The sequence below is a fragment of the Lynx canadensis genome, chromosome B2, assembly GCF_007474595.2.
Source record: "Lynx canadensis isolate LIC74 chromosome B2, mLynCan4.pri.v2, whole genome shotgun sequence".
NCBI lineage: Eukaryota > Metazoa > Chordata > Mammalia > Carnivora > Felidae > Lynx > Lynx canadensis.
This window is the reverse complement of record NC_044307.1, coordinates 132,755,974-132,783,025: the sequence shown is the minus strand read 5'-3', so window position 1 is coordinate 132,783,025 and position 27,052 is coordinate 132,755,974. Positions and strand designations below refer to the sequence as shown.

At 38.3% G+C, this 27,052-nt stretch overlaps 1 pseudogene; it reads right to left on the bottom strand.

Moving 5' to 3' along the window:
- Positions 1-1,123: 1,123 nt before the first annotated feature.
- On the bottom strand, positions 1,124-10,356 carry LOC115515016 (annotated as a pseudogene).
- Between the last annotated feature and the right edge of the window lie 16,696 nt (positions 10,357-27,052).

The following is a 27,052-nucleotide window of genomic DNA, read 5'->3' as shown; positions in this document are numbered from 1 at the left end:
ATTTTAAAAGCAGTTGTAAAATTTTTAGACTAGTTATAATGTGGGGTTTGCCCTAATTTTGTTTCTTTATTCCAGGATCCTAACTCTTGAAATCTTAGTTGCCTTGATATCTCTTCAGTGGTATCAAACAGATTTTTTTTTTCCAGCTTTTCTATTGGTTTATGGTGAAGGTACTAATATGCAACAAGCTATTCCACCCTTAGAAGAAAAAGAATTATTTTATTCTTTTTATTTTTATTCTTTTTATTCTTTTATTCTTTTTACTTTTCAACTTTAGTATCTTTATTTTCCTAGAAACTGGACAGCATTAACTCTTAGAAGTAGGCCAATCCAAAATACTTAACCTTATAATTCAGACTCTTTTGTTTTAATAAACTTGACTGCATTATTTGGAAATGTGACAATGCATTAAGAACCGGGAAACTAAGTGTAAGAGATTGTACCAAGTTAACTAAATATTTATAGAATACATAAAATTAAATTCTCTATGTCACATACATGGCTTCTAATACTGCAGAATTTTGGCCCTCTTATGAAGTTATACATAACATAACAAGTTACTCTTAGTTCTTCTATCCTAAGAAATGTGAAAATCGAAAATGACAGATCCCTCCCATAACTTTTCGTGAGTATCTAAATCAAGAGATGATCCTCTTTATTAGATGTAAATGAAGAAAAAACACTTTAATCACTGCCCTGAGAATAATCATTTAACTCTAAATATCCAATTCATCAAGTTCTGGCAAATGGAATACCAGAAGTAGATCATGGGCAACATTATTTTCTCCTTACATCTTTGCCCAGGAAATTCTATGGGAAGCTTTGGTGCTGACCAAAAGAAGACACAGGCTTATCAAACTTTGTTTTAATTGGTCTCAACATTCTCTGACCGATTTTGGTCAAGATGTTTCTATTTTAAAAGTACTGGTTTTAAAATCTAACAACTTAAAATTGCCACAAAAAAATGGTGGGGAAAACATTCCTTCCTTTCGTATGTTTTACGTAGCACTTCTATCATTGACCAGTCTTTAGGTATTAAACTGAAATGGCCAAGCGAGACAAACGGCTCTGAGACATTCTTCCACAAGCCAAGACAGAGTGCCATGTTCTAAATAATATTCATTCAGCCAATCTGGGTTTTCTGAGCAGAGTTGGTGACTTTGCAGCCTCTGGTGTCCACTGCCATGATGATACCCATAATAACTGTCTCCATCATATCAGGAACAGCAAAATGACCCAGAGGATAATAGAAATTTTCAACACACACAATTTTGTCAGGAACCATTTCAATGTTAGTAGCACCACTAGATTTCAAGAATTGGGGCCAACTTTCATCTTTTTTACCAGAGCAGCTATCAATCTTCTTTCACTGCTTGGCAAACTTACGAGAAATGTGAACAATGTGGACACTCCAGCTCACATGGATAGTCCCCACTGATCTGGCCTGAGTGGTTCAGGATAATCACCTGAACAGTGAAGACAGCCGCTTGCATCAGTGGAGTCATTTTCGCTGTTATGAGCCACATGGTCACAACAGGCATCTGTGATAGACGTGTTCTTGACATTGAAGTCCGTGGTGTTCCTAGGCAGAGCTTCGCACAAAGTTTCAAAATGCATTTCAATTGACTTACTTCAGTTGTAATGTTAACCAAAGTGAAGATGGTTGTTATGCCTGGTTTATTTTTCTTTTATTAAGTAAGCTCTATGCCAGGGCTTGAACTCACGACCCGGAGATCAAGATTTGCATGTTCCACCCCACTGAGCCAGCCAGGTGCCCCATTATGCTTGGTTTAGAATACTAGTCTCCATGCAGCCCACAGCAGCTATACTAATACTACCAATTATATAACAACCCGAAGGGACAGATGAAGGACTTGTCAATTGTATGAGTTGGTGGCAGGATATTTCCAGAACTTCAAGCAGTGTAGCACCACTGGCACTTCCATCTTTATAGCGAATTTCCATTTTTGAACCAACATCTTGAGCACTTATTTCTAGCATGTTCCACCATTGCAACCAGAAATGGGCACAAATGCTACCATGCTAACGTTATAGAAACTTTTCTTGATGTAGAGCCTGACTTCTCATTCTCTTCTAACTGTAGAGTGGCTCAGTAGAATCCATGGTGTTAAGGGCCGACAGTTAGTTGTTTCAAACCCAACACGTAAGCCAGTAGGGCATGCTAATTGGTCTTCTCAATCTTGGAAACACCAGTTTCAAATTTACAAATACCAGCAGCAACTGTCAGAACAACACTGTCAGCCTGAGATAGGCCTGTGATCATGTTTTTGATAAAGTCTCTGTGTCCTGGAGCATTAGTGATGGCCACATACTCGCTGGTCTCAAATTTCCATAAGAAGAGACCCGTGGTGATACCATATTCACACTCAGCTTTAAGTTTTTCCAAGACCCAGGCATATCTAAAGCGGACTTTCCCATCTTAGCAGTCTCATTTTCAAAAATGTTGATGGTTATTCTGTTGATTCCACCACATTCGTAGAACAGATGGCTGGTAGTAATAGACTTGCTTGAATTTACATGTCCAATGATAGCATATGATATGAGTCTTTTCCTTTTCCATTTTGGCTCAAATTTAGTGATGTGTTCCTAAGACCTGTGTTCTGGTGGCAAACTCCTAACAAAAAAGAAGCAATTAGTTGTTAACTGAGTAAATTATACAAGTTTAGTAGCTTACTCTGCTTTATACATGTCAGGATAGTCATTTGTCATGAGACAATACTGCTTTGTTCTCTTAATGTATGGATTTTGTCAACTGCTTTTAGGAAAGTATCGTACAGTAGTCTTATTATATTCTGTTTCTTATGGTCTATCTACATAAATTATACAAATGGAAAGAACAAAAGTAAAGGAAGTGCTACAGTATGTAGTTTACTGTGTTTTGCCTTCTTGCTTCAAAAAAAAAAAGAGAAGAAGAAGTGGTATCTGAAAGTCAACACTGTCAGTCATATCAGGTAATAAAGACAGACACAGTCCGTTAAGTGTCTGACTCTTGATCTCAGCTCAGGTCTTGATCTCAGGGTCATGAGTTTAGACACCATGCTGGGCTCCAAGCTGGGCTCTGGGCTGGGCTCAAAGCCTACTTAAAAGATAGATAAGATAGATAGATAAGATAGATAAGATAAGATATAAGATAAGCTAAGATAAAAGACAAGATAAGATACAAGATAAGATAAGATAGAGTCAGAGGGGGGTGAAATTTCCAGTTCTTCTCAGAACTTTAAAGCAGATCAAACAAAAGGAATTCATCAGCTGGTGATTTTTTTTAATTTATTTTTTATTTATTTTGAGAGAGAGAGAGGAGCATGCAATGGGGGAAGAACAGAGAGAGAGGGAGAGAGAGAATCCCAAGCAGGCTTTGCACTGTCAGCACAGAGCCCGATAGGGGGCTCGAACTCATGAACCATGAGATCACGACCTGAGCCAAAATCAGAGTTGGATGTTTAACCAACTGAGCCACCCAGGCACCCCAAGCTGGTGATTTTTTAATCAATGTTTATGATAACTACTCATTTCATAATGTTACTGTGACTAGAATATAAAGCAGATTTGTTTACAAAAAGCTTTCTGACTAATGGTTGGATCTAAAATTGTTACTCCCTGCCTTATAAAACTGTTTTTCTTGTTAATGTGAGGCCCCACAAAAATATTCCCTAAAACACACATATTCTACGTGAGTAAATGCTTATTTTAATAGCAATGAAAGACATCCATTCAAGTTGATATTTATTAAATCTCATTTATATAAATATTGTATTGTTAGTAAACTTAATCTAATGAAATTGTGAAAAAACCAAATATTTAAAAATGCTTCAAAACTGCTGTGAACATGTTACATAGTCATGATTATATGATTAGATCATATAATCAATTACATAATAAGCAATAATATAATAATATGTAATCAATAGTATGATTATATAATCAATGATTATAATAATTAATAATTATGCATAATTATATAGGGTGAGGTTCCTAAAACTGTTGATTAAAAAGCCCTGGAGGTCCACGCAGAGTTATTGCAAGAAGTCTAGGTTTGGACTAATGTGTACATCACAATTTATAGGCTGAATAAAAATATAAGCTGCTTTTTTTTCATTTTTATTTTGCTACAATTATAATTCATATAATATACAATTATACTCAACTATTATCACTATGTTTATTCTCGTTCACAATAACAACGCTTATGACTATCATGACGAAGTGATCTGTGATATTTTTACGTCTTGGAAAGGTCCTTATCATGAAAAGCTTAGAAAATTATTGATGCATTAAAAATGCCATTTTACCTCCCTGAGCCTTTTTTTTTTTTTTTTCACTGTGGAAAGAAATTTTATCATCTACCATATGGAAATGTAGTAGATGTTGAGGGAACTTAGTAATATTAATTTCTTACTTGCCCTACCTACATGTACCAAAAACATGGTTTTGCTCTGTAAGATAAATTGTCCGGTTAAAATTAAATTTATCAATCTCAATTTTTTTCACAATTCTGATTTTTTAAATAAATTACTAGAGGAAGAACTGATAGAAAAATTCAAAACTGCTGGCAAAAATTACCATTGAAGAGGAACAAAAGAATGACAGAATTACAGTTTAGTAATATAATTGAGAGTTGCAACGCTAAGCCTAAACATTAAAAGAGGTTATTGAAATGAGAAATGATAATTATGTGATGTGATACAGGTGCTAACAATTGCTACAATGGCAAACATATTAAATATATAAATGTAGCAAATTAACATGTATACCTTAAATGTACATAATGTCATATGTCAAATACATTTCGACTTTACAAAGTTAATTTGTGTTAACTTCTACTAAAAAAAACAATCAACCAAACAATAAGAGTCTGACCAAGAGGCTAAGCTTTATGCACATTTGTTTCTTTAATATTTATAACAAACTTTTCTGTTGTAAGTATATACTAGTATTATTCCCATTTTATAGATGAGGAACCTGACGTACCAGGATACTAAGAAATTTGTCCAAGGTTACAGAGCAAGTTAGTGGGAGGATGGCTTTAACTACGCTTCCACTCATTAATGAAATCTTGCCCAAATCTGCTATGAGAGATGGTCTCTTAATGGATTTTGATGCATTCTGGAGAATAATCTGATCTGGGATCCGAGGTAGGAAGGAGCAAAAAACTCCCTCTCTGCCTTTCTCCAAGAAACATGCCTGTCTTTTCTTTCCTTGCTCACTAAAGACAAGCTTTGAGCATTTCCTCTCCCTCTCTTTCATGGTGAGCAGCTTCCTCTAAATTTCTCCCAGTCCTGTGGTTCTGTGAATGCTTCCATTTCTAGAGAAATCAAATTTAAGGGAGCTTTGACAGCTCTGGCTTTTCTGATACAAACAGCCTTAGTCTATCTTTCCTGTGAAATGTTTATTTTAAGACAGCAAAGAGAAACTCTCTCGATATGTACAGAGAAATAAGACTCCTAAGGCACATTTCCCAGCATAATTCTCTAAAGTAAAAATTGATCTATGATAGAGCACTGTAATTAAGTGGCAATTACATTGCTAATTCCCTGAGGAATGTCAGTGGCATAGCCTGATCTGCGGAAAACAAGTTAGCAGAATAAGACTAACATAAGCTAGGCTTTTTCTCTTTTTTTCATTGACTACCAGCCCAGTTGGTTCGTCATGGTTGAATAGGTATACTCAAGGATGAAAGAAATGTACTTGTCCCTGTTGTTCTTAATGAACTGTCTTAAGAGTACATTCTCTCTTGAGAGCATTACTGTTACTGGAGCCAAATTCTGCCAGTTTAGTGAGCACTGATTAAACACTCACTCAGTAACCACATGCACACAACAGTCTACTGAATAAACTGGTGACTGAGGATAAACCATCTATTAACACAGGCAGAGAATTTCAGGGATAACCGGACTCTGAAACCGTAGCTACTAATGCAGAGATCCCTTAGGAGAACGCACCATCCAGAGAGTAACCTTTTTTGACTAATAGCTGCTTGTGACTCAATTTCACTTTGCTTTGGCATTGCTTGACACTCAAAATTCTATAAATATTGTGGCTGTGGTAGAATTTTGTGTCATTGTTTGAGCAATGATAGAGATGTACTATAGTAGTCACTTCTGCAGTAGCTATTACTGTGTACAAGTGGTTTATTTCCACTTTTTCTATTGTGATAGACTTTAAAAAATGCTTTCTCTGACTCCATTTCTCTAAAATGTGGCCCCCTTTTCCCCTCTCAAATAAGAACGAAAGAGAAAGATTAATCCACAGATTTTATCTGTGATAATGTCCTTCTTTCCTTTCTGTAAATCGGTGTAGGAGGAGTGCAATTCAAACTCCTCTTGCCAATAGGCATCATGAGCGTATGATCCACTTATTGAGGGACCTGGGGCTCTGTTGTAAACTTCCATGTGCAGAGGGAAAGAGGAGACGTGGGAAGAATAGAGGCTATAAAATACAATGATAAAATGCAAAGGCCAGCAGGTGAATGGAACAGACAACTCTTTGCATCAGATGTGAAAATGGGATGTGACTGGTTCAGTGAGAGGCCCAGAGCCTGGCTCTGGGGCTTTGAAGTGGTGGCCATGGCCTTGACCTCCCTACTTCAGCCACTTAAGTAGAACGGCAAGAAGCCAAGTGCCTGGCTGATCTGACCTGGGGTAAAACCTTGTCACTGAAGATTCCCACTCTCCAGAGTGAATCCTCCCACAGGAACGAGTGCAGACTCTTCTCTCACCAGTTGACATGCTCATACCTATAGACATCACAGACATAACAAGCCTGCTTTTTCTTATTATGTTTCTTCAAACACAAACACTGTCCATCTTATTAGACAAAGAGAACATGCAATTCATACATAACTTTCACAACTCTCTTTTTTTATTGAACAAAATGTGGATATAAGTGGGAATAAATCTTGGTTTTCCTTATGGGATCATTTAGTTAGAAAGTATATAAAGCAATCCAGTCATGCAAAAACTATATAATCTATTAATATGAGCCTGAATACTTAGAAAGGAAAAAAAATATGCCATGATAACAAAACATGTTGGGGCACCAGGGTGGCTTAGTTGGTTAAGTGTCTGACTTAAGCTCAGGTCATGATCTCACAGTTCTCTTGGGTTTGAGCCCCTCATAGGGCTCCACACTGATGGAACGGAGCCTGCTTGGGATTCTTTCTCTCTCCCTCTCTTTCTCTGCCCCTTCTGTGCTCTCTCTCTCTCTCTCTCTCTCTCTCAAAATAAATGAATAAAATTTTTAAAAAACCACATTTGCCACTTATCTAGTCCTGTGCATAGTCTATGAGACCAGGTTATCTGTAAATGTCCTTTAGGTGTCAATACTTTTAAGCCCATTGCCCTTGTTCTCATGCATTAACAATTTTGTAATCCTAAAACATTGCTTATTGCATTTTACAAATCGAGAGTAACTGTATGTCCGTATTTCTTAGAAATGGGAAGTTTCACTTTAGATTCAGCTGTGAAATGCATAGGTAGCGAAGAGCTATTTGGAAGAATGTAAAGAAATATTTAAGTGGGCCTACATGATATAGTAGAAGGAAAATAATGCTGTGTTAATGTGCATCCCGGAAGGCTAATAGGTAATCAGGGTTGCATCCCAATGCCTCTTAAAACATATAATCATTTAGTGTCTTCAGCGCTCAAGAAAGTGCTCTTATGGTGGCACTGGAGAATGAAGTTAGTTTTTAAAATTTGAAATCAAGAACATGGAAGCATATCTCAATTTTTCCTGAAGTGTGACCTAAGTAGAATCACTTGGGGACTCTAGTTAAAAGTGCAGACTCCTGAACCTTGCTCCAAAATAATCAACTGTAAATACTAACTTGCAAAGGAAGAGATGACAGTATCTAACTCTAGCTTCCTTAGGTCACTCTCATACATCCATTAATTTATCCATTCAGCAAATGTTTATTGTGCACTTATTAAATTCGAGGTACTTTCAGGCTTGGGATTGAAAGTGAATCAAAAGATTCCTGTTCCAGAGAACTTCAGAGTTTCCTGATAACGACAAAATTCAAATTAGTGCCATTAATGATACAATGGAGATGCCCACCAGGCAAAATCGGACCCAGAGTGGTAGAGGATAAAGAAGTGTTGTCAGCTTGGTGGAGAATAATGAATGGCCTCCACTAAAAAAGCTAAGAAGATCAAAGGTAAAGATGAGTTTGGAGACTGTCACAATGAATCAGGAGAGAGATGTGGATTGAAAAGAAGATACACATTTTTTTTTCTTCCTTCTTTTGGAAATAGACCTTACCATTCCTTTGACAAACTATTCTCTGCTTCCTTCCCCAGACACACACGCTCACACACACACACACACACACACACACACACAGCATAGGATTTCGATAAGAGTTGTCACTCAGTACTCTATCATCCAGGCACAATGAAAGGTCCAAACACACACACACACCACACACACACACACACACACACACACCATAGGATTTCGTTAAGAGTTGTCACTCAGTACTCTATCATCCAGGCACAATGAAAGGTCCAAGGTTTGTGTGCATGACCTACCATACTGATTACCTCTCCCTCCCATTATTACTTTCAGTTTCTGAGAACCTGGTCATGACAAAGAATGTGAGAGGAACCAAATAATAATCAAAAGACAAAACCAACAGCAATTTCATAGGAACGGAATGATCAACAAAAGTAAAACTTAACGGTAGTTTAGGAATGTTTAAGTGATATAAGCACCCATTGAAACCATGACCAAATTAAGACAATTCTGTTAATCTTCTGTTTTCTTCCCTTCCTCCTTCTTTCCTCCCTCTCTCCCCTTCCTTCCTTCCTGACATCAGGCAGGTCCAGTAATGGTGGTTGTGCCACGATGGAGTATCAGGGGTGGGGGTGGGGGTGAGGAAACTTGGTAAGCTGGGAACTTGCCTACATAAGGGGATTGAGCAAATAAGAAATATATTGAGGATGACGGGGCTTGGTTTCTCACTGATGAAGAAGTAAATACGAATATGGAACAGAGGAAGATTCAAATGAATTATAAGTTCTGTAGTGTAGAATGAAATAAGAGATTTAATAGAAATGTAAGTAAAAGGCACACGTCAGACATCAAGGCCCCAGTATCAATGAACATACCTTACATCCAGACCCTGGTTTTATTATGTCGTTTCTATTTCTACATACTATTCTCCACTAAAAGAACCAAGCCTTCATGGAGAAGTAGCTTATCCCAAGTGGGGTCAAGGAAAGTAGAAAATGAACTTGGAAATCTTGTGCCAAAAACAAAGGAAGTCCTGAAAGAATGAAGGAAACACGTTAGGAGAAATTATCTAGTTCGAAGGGGTTCCTAAAAATTTAAGCATCAAAATAATAATCATATTGGTGGGTTATAAACCATTGAACTAATAAAAATGAGTAGAGATTAAAGAAACTAAGCCATTGAACTAATACAATAAGTAGAGATTAAAGAAACTATTCTTTACTATCAAATAATAAATACAGGAAAGTATTGCAATTTGAAAACCACCACTTCTATGCATCGTGGTGATAATAAATTTAATAGCTACTGCATCTAGCGGTGAAAGTATGCTGAAGAATGGGGCATTTGCATGAAACAAAAGTCTCTCCACAGAAAAATGCTTAGTAACTCCAAAGTATTGTTCCAGAGGAGAATCCTCACAGACATTGTATTTATCAAGGAATCAAATTAGTACCCTCAGTAATGGGACATGTGCCACCTGGTAGAATTCAATGAGAACACTACCTACCTCCCTTCTGCAATATACTCACCAAAATGCATAATGTGGTTCTCTTCTGGAGGGAACAGTAAGCAAACTACAATAAGAAAAACTCTACGAAAGAAATGCCCAGCAACTTCAGAAATGTCAAGGTCATGAAGGTCAAGATGTGACTAAGAAATTGCCCCCCAGCTGAAGGAACCTAGAGACACATGACAGCTGGGTGCCAAATGGAATCTGGGAATGGTGCTGTTGTCCATGTTGTCATATCCCTGGACATGGCTGGGACAATGAGCAAAACTTGAAAGGATCTCTGGATAAAGGGTATATTGGTATTTCTGTGTAGCAATCTTTTTGCCTCTTGTGTCTAATGTTATTTCAAATTTTCTAAAAGGTCACTTTCGAAAGTAAAAAATATGTATATTAAAGCATTTCTTCCCCAAATTACTATTATCTCTAGTAATCTCCTTGTGCACCCGAAGAGGCAGCTGGGCAATACAGTAATATGATCCTTGTTGTACTTCTTTAGTTGTATGCTGGTCCAAATAATCACAGACATTCAAAATGGGGGATTTGATCAGATATACTGAGTACGGGGATAGCAAACCGTCAACATAACTGTCACTCATTCTTCCCAAGAATTTACTATGTTCTCAGTTGATTTTCTTTCCAACTCAAAGGGTTAAGTATATTATTACTTCTATGTTCCTGGTTAGAAAACTGAGATTTCAGATAGGTTGAATAACTAAAACTAAACAGCTTTAGTAGATGATGGAGCGGGGATTGGAACCCAGGCAGTAACCTGCATTATTAACCACTTTGGTACTCTGTTTCTCATAGGCCCAAGGAAAGTCAGGCTTTTGGGAGGCAGGAGTGGTGTCAGAAATGGATGCCATTGTGAAAGACTGTTCATGTTGGATAGGACCCCCTACTAGTGTCAGGAGGTAGGAAAGAGACAAACTCTATTCTTGGGTCCACTCCCCTGGTCAACCCAAGTAGGGGAGGGCACGAAGACACAGTCAAACAGACTAGGGTAGAAGACTCTCTTTTTCCAGAAAGGTTAGAGCACCAGGCAGGACAGCGGGACAGAATACAGAGTATGGAAGTCACATCGAAGATTCCCAATCAATTGCACTTCCCAGTTCACAGGGACTGCGGGGTTCCTGCTGCATTTTCTCCCTCTCTCAGGACTGGCCCAGGAATGGGGATGCCTGAAGCCAATGCAGATCATCCGGCTATAAGGAGCCGTACAAGGCAAGACTGGGATAGCAGAGCCTGACTCACAAAATGGCTTACAGTGTCTTATTACAGTATTCACTTCCCCTCAATTTCCTCAAGTGTACGGCACTTTTTCCTCTTGGTCCTTGGTAGCACTCCAGCTCTCAGTCCCTTCTGTGGATACGGCAATGACACTGTAGAGCATTTTCATGGTTTAGGGTTATGCAGCAGTCAGCAACTCCCTTTTGAATACCTCATTTCCCCTTTTCCTCCAGAAAGACTAGTTTGCACAGACAGCAGTATTTAAAGTTCTTTATCAGGGCTCTCATTTCTCCAAATATTCAAACATATTCATCTTGTTTCGTAGGCTTGTTCATTGAAATAAACTGACTAATCCAAACTGAGACCGGCATTGGCCTCTGTGGTAGTCACTTCCCACACGCTATTTTCCACAACACCTACCTGGTTCCCTCTTTCTGGCTCTCCAATTCAAAGTCAAACAAAATGTCAAACTTCCAGGCTCCTGAAGGGGGAACTGGCTGGGGCTCGGGAGCAACTTTATACTTGTTGCTCATTAAATGTTCCCCGAGGGCAGGCGAAATAAAGAAATGCACAAGGCAAAACTAGATATCTTAATAAAAGGACCTGCTCTGAAGGCTGATTTTTGCAGACACCTGCAACCCAGATAAAATCTAGACAGACTAGTTTTGCTGAGAGTAACGGCCTCTCGGGGCCTATTTGGATCTGAGGTATAACAGCCAACAGTGTAATAACAATCTTTAGACCTCACAACCACAATTAATAACATCCGGAACACTTCGCAAGAGAAAAGAAAACTAAGAGTATTGAAGAAAGCAGTGGGAAGTAAAATGGACCACTCAAAATCGCGTTCTAAATCAGCCTTCAGGTTTAAGTCTTTTGTAGGTAGGGCGCAGACAGTGCTTTGTTGCACTGCACCATATTGCAGAGCAGGATGAGGGGACAGCTTTAAGGTAACCCCACCTGTTTACCTGTGTTCCCCAACTGTTCTTTCATTCAGCAAATCTTACACATCGTCTGCTTCTTCTCTCTTGGAAAAGCCAGCACAGGTCCGTTAGCCACAGAACCGCCAGACCCAATAACCCTAGAAAACTGCGTGATCACAAAGCTTTTGGTTGTAGGGGGAAATTTGCCTTGATTCTGTTACATGACGTTTCTCAGTGTTGAGAACCATAGCCAGAGGGGAACATGCATTTCCTTTAATTAAAAATAGCTGTGAACTGAAGGAGTCATTTAACCATGTAGAACTAAATAGGGAGACTAGAAGCTATTTATCTCCAGCAGAATAAACGTTGCAGATGGATGCAGAATGTTTCAGGGCATGGGTAAACACAAGGATCATTTCATGAAATAATATATTAGGGTAATATTTCACCAATAATAGTTACGTTTTCAGATGCTTCATTCTCACAACCCCCATAACATTACTTGAGTTGTTTGCCATCTGTATGCCTCAGCGGATTATTTCCAAATCTTCCCTCCAAGATTCTTTTCTTAAAAGCTGTCGCTTGCAACTCAGAAAAGTCAGAGATTGTGATTTCTAAGTCTACCCCTCACTATGAGACCATAAACAAACCACAAAAGCTTTCTGAATCCTATCATGTTTTTCTGTAAATGGGATGTGAGGTTGAAAGTGAACTAAGAAGAGTCGAGATAATTTTGTCCTTGCCTAAGGAAAGACAGAAGTAGATTCCTTCTCTCTTCCTTCTCTAGACAAGGTTATCTCCCACACCGGACTGCTCTTCTAGATGACAAGCCACCCTTCTGATGGCCCATGCTGCTGCTAGAATTGCCTAGAAGGAAGACATTTGTTGCTCGGGGCAGGCTCTCTCCTATTGTTTTGCAAGATTCTGTAAGAACACTCTTGTGTTTCTGTGGCATGACCTGAGGCTGGGAAGGGGCTGTGTGTTGGAGAGCAAAGGGGATAGCTGATCTCAAAAGGGCTCCTGAGGGATCCCTGCACTGAGCAGCTTCCAAACCGTAAGATTCTTGAATAAGTACAATTTCATATAAATGGAGGATGCATGTAGGGGTGCCAGTTTCTGTCATTAAAAAACATGACAAAAGGCACAAATAAATAAATCTCATCCCGTCTTTATTGACATTTCATGATACAAAACCATTTTAACACCAAAAGATGTGCATCTGGGTAGAAGAACTCTCTTCTGAATGAGATAAGTTTAATTCTATGATAGATGTATTGTGCTGCCCGTAGTTGTTTTGTTCTACTACAGACTAATGAAGGAAGCCCTGTGAAACCAAATGGATCTGTGGGTGGGCATTTAGAAACCATTGTTCTGAGGAACCTATGCCTTGCAACCAAAAGCTAGTTTACCGATAGAAATCCCTGTCACTAGCTTGTAGTCTTGGTTTTAAATATATTTTTTAAACTCTTCTGTTATTATTTGACACTAATACATGACATTCGTGGCCAATACTGGTATACAAGTCTTCTAAAGCACTAGAAACGCAGCTTAAGATAGCTTCCACATTTGTGCCTTTGTCCAGAGATACAAATAAGTAATATTGGCTAAAACATAATGAGTCTCAAGTGATATGACTGTCTTAGAGATAATCTGTTGTGTAAGATATGGTCAGTTCTCATGAGGTTAGTCTCAGTCACCTACAAATCCGAAAGATCCCAGTACACATAGTTGGGCAGCTGTCTCATTAAGCCCGAGCGAATAATATCACAATTTGATTAATGTTCTTGACACCATTCTGTTTGTTACAGTCTTCTTGTTATAAGATTGCTGTATAAATGATACATATTGCAAGCCATGATTCAAAGCATTACTGACTTCCTATGATTGCATAGATGGCAAACAAAAATGAGATAAATAATAGAGAAATAATAGTTTTACAAAACCGCTAATGAAAACTCCTATAAAAAGATTTCAGGTAGAAGGTAGATGTCAGTAAAGAGACAGATAAATCTTAATATTATAAAATCGAGTATCAGTCACATGGGAGCCAATGTAAACCTCTCTAAAAAGTAAAATGGGGATTCACAGACATCACCAAAAGACAATAACATCTTAAATGCACCACCGCTTCGTATTCTTTCTTATCATCAGAAGAAGGTTAATATTGCAACACTATATAAAAGTGAAAATGGGGTGATGAAATTTAGGCGTTTGGAGACTATTCAATTAGTGTTTGCTAAAAATAACTCTTAAATTCTGTTTTCTAGAGGAGCTGGGTGGCTCAGTAGGTTGAGTGCCCAACTCTAATTTCAGCTCAGGTCGTGATCCCAGGGTTGTGGGATCAAGCCCCACACTGGGGCTCTACTCTGAATATGAAGAGAGAATTTTATATTCTCTGTTATTTATTCAATATGCTGCTGCTCTCCTTTTTCTTTCCATGTGATATGTCATTCTGCAACTAATTCATACCACCACCATTCACTAGTGAACACTCTGAACTTACATACTTATGCCAATGACTATTAAAAGGCAAATCCGAAATGCCCAATGTAGAATAAGTCCATTTATATCCAGTTTTACATGAATAATTGCAACTGAATGGCATTAAATCATATGATACCATTTCTTTTTTCTTCACTCTAACCTGTGCCTGTGGTTTATCTGCATACAGCCTATCCAGTCAAAGGATTTATGATGGCACAAAACTAGGTGGGGATGATTGAATAGAATTTAATCTTAATTAACCATTAATTGGAAGAAGACGTGGAATGTCAATCTGGAGATTTTTTTTCTACAATAAATCTGCTTTTTCCTAATAGGTTTAAAAGGCAAATGTAATAAACCATCTTATCCATAAAATTAGTGAGGCATTATCACGAGACAGTTGACATGTTGGGGAAGTGGAGAACACCATGGGAAAGGCATGTGGATTCACTGTCATGGCACCCTTTGGCAAGCAGTGTGGAGTTAAGCTTGAATTTTTATGAAGAAATGAATTCCACTGAGCAATGCCATTCCCTGCACACTGCCTCATTGATGAAAGAATTTCAGTTTAGTGGTGAGCTCAAGAACTGAACGCCAGAACAATGACAGGAGCTACAATAAAAGAATGTGGTAGAATCTGTTGTTTTGATTGTACCAATGTGCCAATGGTTATGTTGACTTCTGTTTCTAAACTTTCTCAAATGCATCTTCAACTTCACTTTTTATTCTGGGCTTCTGTTCCTCTTCCAATTCCCCATTTAGACACTGTCCTACCATCATCTTAAGATCTATATGTGTAATGTTGAATTTATTATCTTTCATCCAAATCAGCTAATTCTTCCAAATGTGCATTCTAAAGGAGCTGTGCCAGCCTTTCAATTAGGTACAAACATTATACTCTGTATAATCAGGCTCGAGGGGTGAACAGGCATGAAACAAATATAGATACTTAGTGTCATAGAATAGAATGTGTTTCCCAAAATTCATCGTTCAAGCCCTAACCCCTGATGTAACTGTATTTAGAGATAGGACCTTCAGGGAAGTGATAAGGTTAATGAGTTCATAAAGAATGGGCTTCAATCTTCCAGAGCTTGTATCTTTATTAATAAGAGGAAGAGACACCAGAGATTCTCTCTTTCTCAGAGTGTACAGAAGGAGGTCATGTAAGGAGGAAGGGAGAAGGTGGCTGTCTACAAGCCAGGTAGAGAGGCCTTATCAGAAATCAACCATGACAGCACAGCCCCTTGGTCTTTGTCTTCCAGCCTCCAGAACTGTGAGAAATAAATTTCTGTTGTTTCCACCACCCATGCTGTGCTCTGTGTTATGTTTTGTTATAGCAGCCCTAGATTACTGATAAAATAGGTAGGTAGGTAGGTAGGGAGGTGGGTAGGTAGGTAGGTAGGTAGAGATAGAGACTATATATCTACCTATATATAAAGAGAGAGAGAGAGGAGAAGGAGGAAGGGAGAGAGGAAAGGAGGGAGGGAAGGAGAAAGGAAGGAAGGAGGGAAGGAAGGAAGGAAGGAAGGAAGGAAGGAAGGAAGGAAGGAAGGAAGGAAGGAAAGAAGAGGGAGCAGCATGTCTGGTGCCTAGGGGAGTCCGAGGGAGACTGTAGGTCGCATAACTCCCCAGGACACAGTTACATAAAACAAATGTGAATACTCTCCTGGGGCTGTGCAGTGCTGCAGCCCCGGGTCACAGGAGGTGTTACTGAGGAGAAGATTGAACCAACTGAAGTTTAGGCAAGTCTCTCATGGAAAGATAAGGAAAGAAAAGCATTCAGGCAGAAGGCAGAACCCATGAAGAGTTACAGGCACATGGACACGGCATTTTCAAGGAACTTCAGGCTGATGTTGAAGGCACACAGGAGACTTTGTGCTGCAAACATCTGTGAGCCACACTCAGTGAGCTGCTGCTGCTTTTGTGATTGTCTCTGCCTCGTTTTGCTCAAAACAAAACACAAACCACCTCAGGGTCATGCAGATTTTCCTCTTTCCTCATTCTTTATGCCAAGTTGGTCTCCCAGTCTGGCCATTTCTCACTTTCTAATATTTACCACTTTATCATGTTTCCTATTCCTGTGGCACTTCATACTCACAGTTGGGACATTGCACAACCCCTGAGTAGCTAATGTATACTCTACTCTGTCCCACTTCTAACCCAAACCAAGAATATAATTAGTTTGGTTGAGTATTTTTCTTAAAGCGTTTTGGCAATTAGTATGACTATTGCTGACTCCAGTGGATTGATAGAGGCAATTATTTATTTGAGAGGGAGAGAGTGGGGGAAGGACGGGGGGGGGGGGGGAGGGAGAGAATCTTAAGCCGGAACAACGCTCAGTGTGGAGCCCAAAGCCGAGGATCAATCCCAAACCCTGGGATCATGACCTGAGCCAAAATCAAGTCACTCAACCAACTGAGCCATCCAGGTGCCCCCAAATGGCTGCTTTTGAAAAGAATGAAATGTGGTGGGAAATAATTTTGATTTATCTATATTTAGGAAGGTAGAAGACTTAAGAAGTGGTATGCTGCAGATATATCCACTTATATACTTTCTTTGGTTCTTCTTTGGGAAAACACAGCTTTTTCACTTATATATATTCTGAGCGATACATATCCCCTGTTCAGTTATTAAGCTACTTTGTCTCCGTGCCTAACATACCTGCTTGGGCAGAATAATGCATTAAGTCAAGTCTTCTTGATTGATTAGAAATTAATCAGCCTGAATCTAATTTACCTTTATCTTTCTGAACGTTTGCATCAGATGCAACACATTTTTTTTTTTTTTTTTTTTTTTTTTTTTTTGCTTTGCCAGCTGGATGCTTGTTAGTTCCCAAACATAAGGAAGGAGGAGACTGGAAGGCTCCAGAACAGGCGGACATGCTGTTTCCTGTTTGCTCCCTACCTGTCTGCCGGCAGTTCCCGTCAGCATCACCCTATCCTGGCCTCTTCCCTCTCACAGCGCCTTTCTACAAGCAGCAGCTGAAGCCGATTTACAGTTCCCCCCCTTCTCCGAACCAGCCTTCCAATGCCTATGCAGACATCAGCAGCTGTCAGCCAGCATTGCTTCCCAGAGGGCTGTCCCAGGCTGGCATAAATTTCCCAATTCTAATAATTCCAGCCTCTCACTCCCCTTTGTGCCCTGAGAACTAGTGGTGGTAACTGCCTCCTCTGTTGCTAACTCTGTGCTGTCTCAGTATTCTCTGCTTTACCCTTCCATTGACCCAGTTAACAACTTGCTTATGTAATTAACAAATACTTGTATTAAATTCTCACTGTTTGTTTGTTTGCTTATTTATCTATAACAAGGAATGAGCTTACATGAATGTGGGGTCTGGCTAGGCAAGGATGAATTCTGTAGGGCAGCCTGGCACCCTTGGCCATGGCTGAGCTGCTGTCCACAGACAGGATTTCTTCATCAGGCAAACCTCAGCTCTGCTCGTAAGGCCTTTCAGCAAACTGAATCAGGACCACCCAGATTTAATCTCCCTCACTTGGGGCGCCTGGGTGGCGCAGTCGGTTAAGCGTCCGACTTCAGCCAGGTCACGATCTTGCGGTCCGTGAGTTCAAGCCCCCGCGTCGGGCTCTGGGCTGATGGCCTGGAGCCTGTTTCCGATTCTGGTCTCCCTCTCTCTGCCCCTCCCCGTTCATGCTCTGTCTCTCTCTCTGTCCCAAAAATAAATAACGCTGGGAAAAAAAAAAAAAATAATCTCCCTCACTTAAAGTCAGCTGATTACAGACCTTAACCACAGCTACAAAACACCTCCACGGCAGCACCTAGGTTGAATCGCTGCAGCCTGGCCAAGCGGATACAGCCGAAGGCCACCGCGCTGTGGTTTTTGTCTCCTCACCAGAGACCCTAACTCATACAGACCCTCATCTGTGTGTACACAGCTGGGGTTTTTCTAGCCGGACAAATGACCAGAAAGAAGAACGGCTGGGAGAGTTTATCTTTCCAACTCCTCTAAGAGACTACAAAACTAGATCACTTGTGGGTCTAAAGTGATCTAATACAGGCTCCAGCTCCTTGTCTTGGAATATTATAGAATAATCAGTATTTAGGAAACCTGCTTCTATCCTGCCTTTGGCTTCTTGTAGTTAATTACTGTCCATCAGTTATGAAGAATACAATTTAAAGTTTTATTGAACAGCAATATTTTTGATTAGAACAGTATGATAAATAAAGTCTTTCTGATTGGCAGGACGTTAGTCAATCTGGATGTAATTTACCTTTGTCGTTCTGACTGTTGTATCAAATGCCTAGATATAGGAAATGTTGGAATAATATTATTAATTTCCACTCACTTACTGTTTGATCTCTGGCAATACTTGATGGTTCTTTGACTTAAGTTATCTTCCCGGTGTATCTCTTGCATGTTCTGGGTTTCAAATGGCATAATACATATAAGATGCTTTTTGAACACAGCAAGCATTGTTGGATCATTAGGATTTCAAAAGAGGACCCACATAGTTCTGTTTTTTTCTGTTCTAATATTTGAACTCGTTTTTTTCTGTTTCCATCTGAGAAGCTTTGTTGCATCTCTGGATATATGCATGGATCTACTATTCCAATAAAAATCATTCAAGAAATCAATTTCCTTGGAAGCAGTTATACAGAGATTTATGACTTTGATTCCCTAGATTCATTTTTCAGAATCATAGATAAGTCATGGAGAGGTTGTTTAGCTTTCTATTAAGTACCTAGTGTTCCTAAGAAGCATTTATAGAGCTGGTGAGTCAAAATTAGACCCTGAAAGACCAAAGGAAGAACTAACCCTTCACTCCATCCCATCCTTTACTAATTCTCTGAAAATAAATGCACTTAAACCCTGACTTTATTCCACCTGGTCCTCATGCTAACATACTGTGGTCTCTGAGCCATAGCATGGAGAAGAATTCCCTGCCTGCTGGGATTACAGTATCAGTGAATATGGAATAGAATCTATTCAATATTTCCTTCTGGGAAAATTATTCTATTTTCTTCTAGGGTTTTTTTTTTTTTTCTGATATACTCAACCTGGTAGGTAGGCCCAAAACACTACAGAGGACACATTTTTTTTTTCCCTGACATATAGCCATCCTGCTGATACATACCCAGAATGATGAGATCCTGGAATGAAAACTAAGAAAGAGGCAGTTTTGCTATGCATGTGATGGTTTACTAGGATACCATAACAAAGTACCACAGAGTGGGTGGGCTTGAACAACAGGAATTTATTTCTTACATTAGTGACACTAGAAGGCCAAGATCAAGGTGCCATCAGGTTTGGTTTCTCCTCAAGCCTCTCTCCCTGGCTTGTAGATGGCCGTCTTGCTGTGTGTGTGCCCTGGTCTTTCCTCTGCATGGAGGCATCCCTGGTATCTCTTTGTGTGTCCAAATTTTGTCTTCTAAGTATACAAGCAGATTGGATAAGACCCACCCCAAACAGCCTGGCTTTAACTTAACCACACCTTTAACGTCCCTGTCTCCAAATTACAGTCACATTCAAAAATACTGGGGTTAGAGCTCCAACATATGAATTTTTCAGGGACACAATTCAACTCACATGGCTATAGCTTACAATAGCTCAGTACTAGGTATTATGATAATGCCTTTTGTCATTTAATTTTTAAGAACACTTATCAATATGTACTCTATTCTTTTTCCCACTGAAAATGTAAGAAAATTATTGCTAAGTGAAGTTAAGGATATTTGGTAGCGTCAAGGCTTTGTGGACGGGGAAGTGTTCTCTGGCACTGAAAGAAATGAAATAAAATCATAGACTTAGAGAAGTTCTGTCCATGAATTGGGAAACATTGTAAGGAGTCAAAGAAACAAGTTGAACTTCAATTTCACATCGCTTGCTGAGACCTGTCTACAGTTTTAACTTATCCAGGATTCTCCTCCAGAAAACCTGATCATGCTAGATATCCAGGAAAGGTTCCTCTAATTCAGACCTCCTTTCTGTAGTAGTTCTTCAGAGAACTTTCCTTGGGTTACTGAAGCTATGTCTCCAATATGTGTAAAGAGGGGAAAAACCTGGGAATGTATGTTCCTCCACCGAGGTTGGCCCATTTGCCAGTGGCTGACTAGAACCCAATCAAAAATCCCAGTTTCCTACCCAAGGCAGGACAGACTGCAATGTAATTCACAAAAGCTCCCTCAGACATCAAGCCGGAGCTTTGCCAGAAATTTCACTCCTGCTTGGTTTCTTTTCCTTTTCAGCTCTGGCTTCTCCCTACCTTATTAGTTTCCTTTGGAAGCATGTCCTCACTAAATTACTTGCATGAAAATCTTTGACTTAGGGTCTGATTCTGGGTCACCTTCTGTGACTCAGTCACATTCTGTGGCTAAATCTTGTTCTAATTTGTTCCAGTTCTTTAGAGGTAACAATGGATTGAGTCAATTGCTAACACTGTGATATAAAGGGATTAGAAGAGGACACCTGGGTTTAATTCCTGGCTCTGTCCTGTTTCAGCTTAATGATTGGATTCATCATTCATTCCAGTGCAAAAGAAAGAAAGTCAAGTCCAGCAGACTTTACAAAAAGGAATTTGTTCATTTATATATAACCCCAAATCCAGGAGTAGTTCAAACTTCAGGCCTGACGGATGCCATTAGGAGACTGTCTCATTCCTTTTGACTTTTTTCTGAATTGTGGCAAGATGGCCACCATGGGCTTCAGGTTTACACCTTATCAGTTCAGCAACCGCCTCAGAATGAGGACTGTTCTGGTCCCAAAGAACTATGATTTACCCTGGGGTTTATTCAGATTACTCCAATGTAGGACATTAACGTACCCTTGAGCCAGGCTTCTGGTTTTCATGGCCTTAAGCAGAGTTCCTTTTCTGGAACCAGGACAGGGTCATCTTCAACTCAATTATTGACTGAGGGAAGAAAGATATGATACATTCCTTAAAGGAAGACTGGGGCATAAAAAGAAAGACAAAGCAATCCTGAGCAGACAAAATTAACTAGTTCCTACAGTGAGCTTGAACAAGATAGTTAACATTTATGAACCCCTCTAATCTTACCATTAATTGGAGATAATTATAAGATCTATTGCATAAAATTGCTTTGATGATTAAATGATGTAATATAGGAAAAGTTCTTTAGCACAGTGCTGGTATATAACTATTGTTCAATAAATGTTAGTTATTAGTAGTACAAAGTTGATGGAGTTACATTTGGGCATCTCAAGGTCCCGTCTATAGAAGCCATTTTGTTATTCTGTTTTAGGTTTTAAATAATGAAATCAGATTTGAAGGAATAAATGAAGACAAAACTAACAACCTAAGGATGTGTGCTCTGGAGTGTCCAAGGCTTTCAGAAGCAAGTCTGGATGTTGCTTAAAGTTATCAAAGAGAAAGTGAAACTCTACTATGGACATAGTTGTGACTATATCACCATAAAGATCATGAACCACATTTTATTCTTTAGTGGTGGGGAGGGGGACGGATTATTGGGAAGAGAAAGTGTTTCGAGAGATAGACAAATATTAAATTTGAATTCTTTTATAATTCACATAATTCTTGTTAAATTGCTGACTATGCAGTAGGAAAATGTGAGATACATAGTATTTATTTTCCTGATTTTTATGTGGCTGGGTATGGGATCATGAGGAGCAATGTCTATGGCGTTTAACAGAAAAAAATAAAATTTCTTTGTTTCATACTGAGGCTCAATTTATCATTCTGTATAACAGCATACTGGGAGATAGTAAAAAATGAACTTTTTCATAATTTATTATTTCTGGTTGAATTCCTAGGTGTCATTTAATCATTTTCTTGATTAAATGTCAATATAGTCAAAGTATAAAGTATAAATTGCCTTTACAGTTATATGTTTGTCCTTCTTTCTTGAAAATAAAACCTTAACAATTACAACTCTTTTTTTAAATTTTTTTTTAACGTTTATTTATTTTTGAGAGAAAGACACAGAGCATGAGTGGGAGAGAGGCAGGGAGAGAGGGAGACACAGAACTGGAAGCAGGCTTCAGGCTCCAAGCTGTCAGCACAGAGCTGAGGTCAGATGCTTAACCAACCGAGCCACCCAGGCGCCCCAACAATTACAACTTTTAAATTTAATACTTTAATATTTAAAATATTTTCCTAATGATTATTGCTACCTTAGAAGAACACAGAAGGAAAGAGAGAATTAAACTAGAATAAATTTTATCTTTTTTATTTTGGCTTCAAACTTCTAAAAAGTCTGCATTTCATTCTGAAAGATATTTTGTACCTACAACTTTCTGGATAATAAAAATTCTTTCTTATAAATTGATCTTTAATAAAAAGTTATATCCTTTTCACCTTGGGAGAAACATTTTCTTTTCTTTTCTTGTTTTTTTGGAAGGGAAGGGAATATATTTTCTCCTCTGAAAATATTGTTTCTTCTTGTCACTGGGTAATGTTAATTCATTCATTTTGAAAAGAAAAAAAAATTTTTGTCAGATACCCAGGCGTACCATGTACATGTGGCATTCGGCGTTCTGAATGGGTCAGGAAGGACCAGGAAATGAAAATGTGCCAGCTTTCCCATTAGTGATGGGCTCACGGCTAAAAGGCCTTTTTCCTTCTGACTTGGTCAGGCATGCATCATTAGAGAGTGGGAGAAAATGTTTCTATAGATTTTTTTTAACCTCAAAGTCATTTTCTCTATCATGCATATGAACAGATAAAAAACATTCATTAAAATGTTTTGTGAGATGGAATTGGATGCAGATATTAAGCATGATACAGTTCTGTATATAATGTTATGCAAACACCAAAATAAGTGAAAAAGCAAAGTACCAAACGGGGTAGATGGAATGGTCTCATAAACAGAATATATAGCAATATGTTTATTGATATGTAGAATAATTCTTAAAGGATAACAAGATCTGGAAAAAATTGCTCACCTTCAGGAAGAACTGTAACTCTAGGCTCAGTTTTTAGTGTTTGCCATTTTCTTGTTGTTGCTAAAATGCAGTACTAAATAAATTGTGACATGAGAGTGTATAGACAGTAGTATTATAATCTCCTATTGGTCATCATTCATATTCAATATTTATCCGAATTTTCCATACTTATTTCTTATTTTGTTTATTTTTTTCTATTTTGTTTTGAATATTTCACCAATAAACACTTCCATGTATTACTAAAGACATATAGATTTTTTTCGTTTGCATATCCGTAATACTATTATCTCTCCTAACACAATTACCAATAACTTTTTTTGTTTTATTTTTTAATGTTTATTTATTTTTTTTTTAATTTTTTTTTCAACGTTTTTTATTTATTTTTGGGACAGAGAGAGACAGAGCATGAACGGGGGAGGGCAGAGAGAGAGGGAGACACAGAATCGGAAACAGGCTCCAGGCTCTGAGCCATCAGCCCAGAGCCCGACGCGGGGCTCGAACTCACGGACCGCGAGATCGTGACCTGGCTGAAGTCGGACGCGTAACCGACTGCGCCACCCAGGCGCCCCAATGTTTATTTATTTTGAGAGAGAGACAGAGTGTGAGCAGGGGAGGAGCAGAAAGAGAGAGAGACACAGAATCTGAAGCAGGTTCCAGGCCCTGAGGTAACTCACGAACGATGAGATTATGACCTGAGCTGAAGTCAGATGCTTAACTGACTGAGCCACCCAGGCACCCCTGTGTTTTCTATTTCAAAATTCACTTGTTCAGTTCTGGTTTGTAGGAAAGCAGCTGACTTTTGTACATTAACCTTGCATCCTCCAATCTTGCTGTAATTACTTTAATAAGTAATTATTCCAGATTTTGCAGGGGCGGGGGGCCGTCAATTCTTTTGTATTTTCTACATAGATGATCATGTTATCTACAGACAAAGTTTTAAATAGTTCTTCCTGATCTGTATATCGTTTATTTCCTTTTCTTGCCTTACTGTTTTAGCAAGGATTTTTAGTGCATGTTGGAAAAGACTGGTGAGAAGTGACATTTTTGCCTTGTACCTGATCCTAATGGAAAAGCTTCAAGTTGAGAAAGTTTCCCTTTTCCTGTTTTACTGAGAATATTTCATCTATTCTTTTTTTTTTTTTTCTTTTGAGCATAGTCGACATTGTGTGTATGGCTTAGTGATTTGACAAGTTTATATACATTATGGTATGTTCACAAGGGTAGCTACCATCTGTCCTGTTACATTGTTATTACAATATTATTTATTGTATTCTTTATGCTGTGGCTTTTATTTCTGTGATTTGTTCATTCTATAACTGGAAGCCTGTATCTTCTTTCCCTGTTACCCATTTGGCCCATTCCCCTGACTCTTATCTATTCCTTCTTGTGTGAGTTTTGGTAGATTGTGTCTTACAAGGAAATGGTCCATTTCACCTAATTTATCAAGTTCTGTGGGCATGGAGTTAATTATAGTATTCTTTTATTAGTCTTTTTAATTTCCATGAGATATGTAATAATGTCCGCTCTTTAATTTATATCAGTAACTTGTGTCCTCTTTCCTTTTTTTCTTAATTAGCCTGTCTAGAGGCTTATCAATTTTACTGATCTTTTCAAAGAACCAGCTTTTGGTTTTGCTGATTTGCCCTATTGATTTGTTGTTTTCAATTTCATTGATTTCTGCTTGCTTTCTCTCTTTTCTTTTGCTTCCTTTGCATTTTGTTTGCTCTTTGCTTTCTAGCTTCCTGAGGTAGGGTTTTAGATCTTTCTTCTTTTCTAATATATCCATTAATTTCTCCCCAAGGACTGTTTTCACTTTATCCCACAAATTTTGATAACTTGTTTTTATTTTCATTTAGTTTAAAATATATTTAATTTTTTTTGAGATTTCTTTTTTGACCTGTGTGTTGTTTAGAAGTGTATTGTTTAGCTTCCATGTATTTTGGGTTTTTCCAGTTATCTTTCTGCTACTGGTTTCTATTTTAATTCCATTGTGGTCTGAGAGGAGGCATCGCATAAGTTACTTTTAAAAAATGTTTAAGGTACATTTTATAACTCAAAATGTGGTCTATCTTGGTAAATGTTCCATGTGAGCTTGAGAAGAATGTGTTCTCTGATGTTGTTGGATGAAGTAGCCTATAGATGTCAGTTACATCCAGTTGATTGATGGTGTTGTTGAGTTCAACTAAGTTCTTAATAATTTTCTGCCTACAGGATTTATCCATTTCTGATAGAAAGGTGTTGAAGTCTCCAACTATGATAATGGATTCATCTATTTCTCCTTGAAGTTCTATCAGTTTTTGCTTCACACAGTTTGATGATCTGTTGTTGAGTACATGCACATTAAAGATTATTATGTCTCCTTGGAGAATTGACCCTTTCAATATTATATAATATCTGTTTTTATCCTTGCTTTGAGATCTGGTCTCAGTTTGAAATTGATATCGCTGTTCCGGCTTTCCTTTTTACTCTTAGCATGGTATTTTTCTCCATCCATTTAGTTTTAATCTATATGTATTTATATTTAAAGTGGGTTTCTTATAGACAAAATATAGTTGGGTCATATTCTTTTTCTTTTTTTTGTTTTTTTTGTTTTTTTTTTTGAATGGATGATTCTTTATTACCCTGTAAATGCAATTTACCTCACAAATTCCAGTACAGAAATATTCTTAACAGTGGTTTGAATGTTTGAATATGAAATTGGAGGTATTTCTTTTTACATTACAAGTTTTAAATTAGCGGTTGCAATACCTCTGTTGGAATTTGAAAAACAGTCTTTTGAAACGTTGCTTTCAAATAGTCGGGTCATGTTTCTTGATCCACTCTTAGCACTTCTTTTAATTGGTTCATTTCCAAAATTGGCATTTAAACTGATTATTGGTATGGTTAGGTTAATATCTATCATGTTTGTTACTGTTTTTTATCTGTTGTTCTTGTTCTTATTTTGTCATCAATTCTTTTTATGCCTCTTGTCTTTACACTGAGCATTTGATATGATTCCGTCCACTTACCCGATTTCTCTCCTTTCTTAGCATATCAATATGTATATAGGCATATCATATATACATATTGATATATATGTATATAGGATATCATACTTTTTTTTTTACTTTTTTAGTGGTTGCCTTGGAGTTTACAATATGCTTTTACAATAAATAACGTTTTCAAATAACCCTATACACTTCACAGGTAGCATGAATAACTTATAATAACAAAGTAATCCTAAAATCCAAATTCCTCCGCCTTGTCCTTTTATCATTGCTGTCATTGATATACACACCTTTGGTAGAAGAAAATGGCTAGAGTGGACTTAAATTGAATATTTCCCTTCCCCTGGGTCAGTTAAGCTCTGAAAATATCCCCAGAGGTTAGGCTCTGGTTAACTAATTTCTCCTGAGAGTAGGCCTTCTTATGAACAGAGTGCATATTTCAAAATTCATTTCCTACCCCTGGCCTTGCCTTGACAGAAGCATGAGCAAATTTTCTCTATTTATTCTGAGACCTGGTTGAGCTCTTGAAAGCAAGTCTTATAGAATTATGAAGGTTCCCTTATGACCGGGTCCACTTGGAGTTTTAAACTCTGACTTTACCACCTTGAGCCTCCAGCAATTGGTCAATTACAGTTCAAGTTTCCAAACCCCGGCACTGGTTCTTCGGGTGGTTTTCACTCATGAGTCTCTGCCCTGGTAGATTTCCTTTCTCTATATTTGCCTGTCCCATTTGCCTCTTCAATTTGGGGGGCAGTGACTTGACCTGTGTCTTCATCTCTCTTGTGGATCCCAG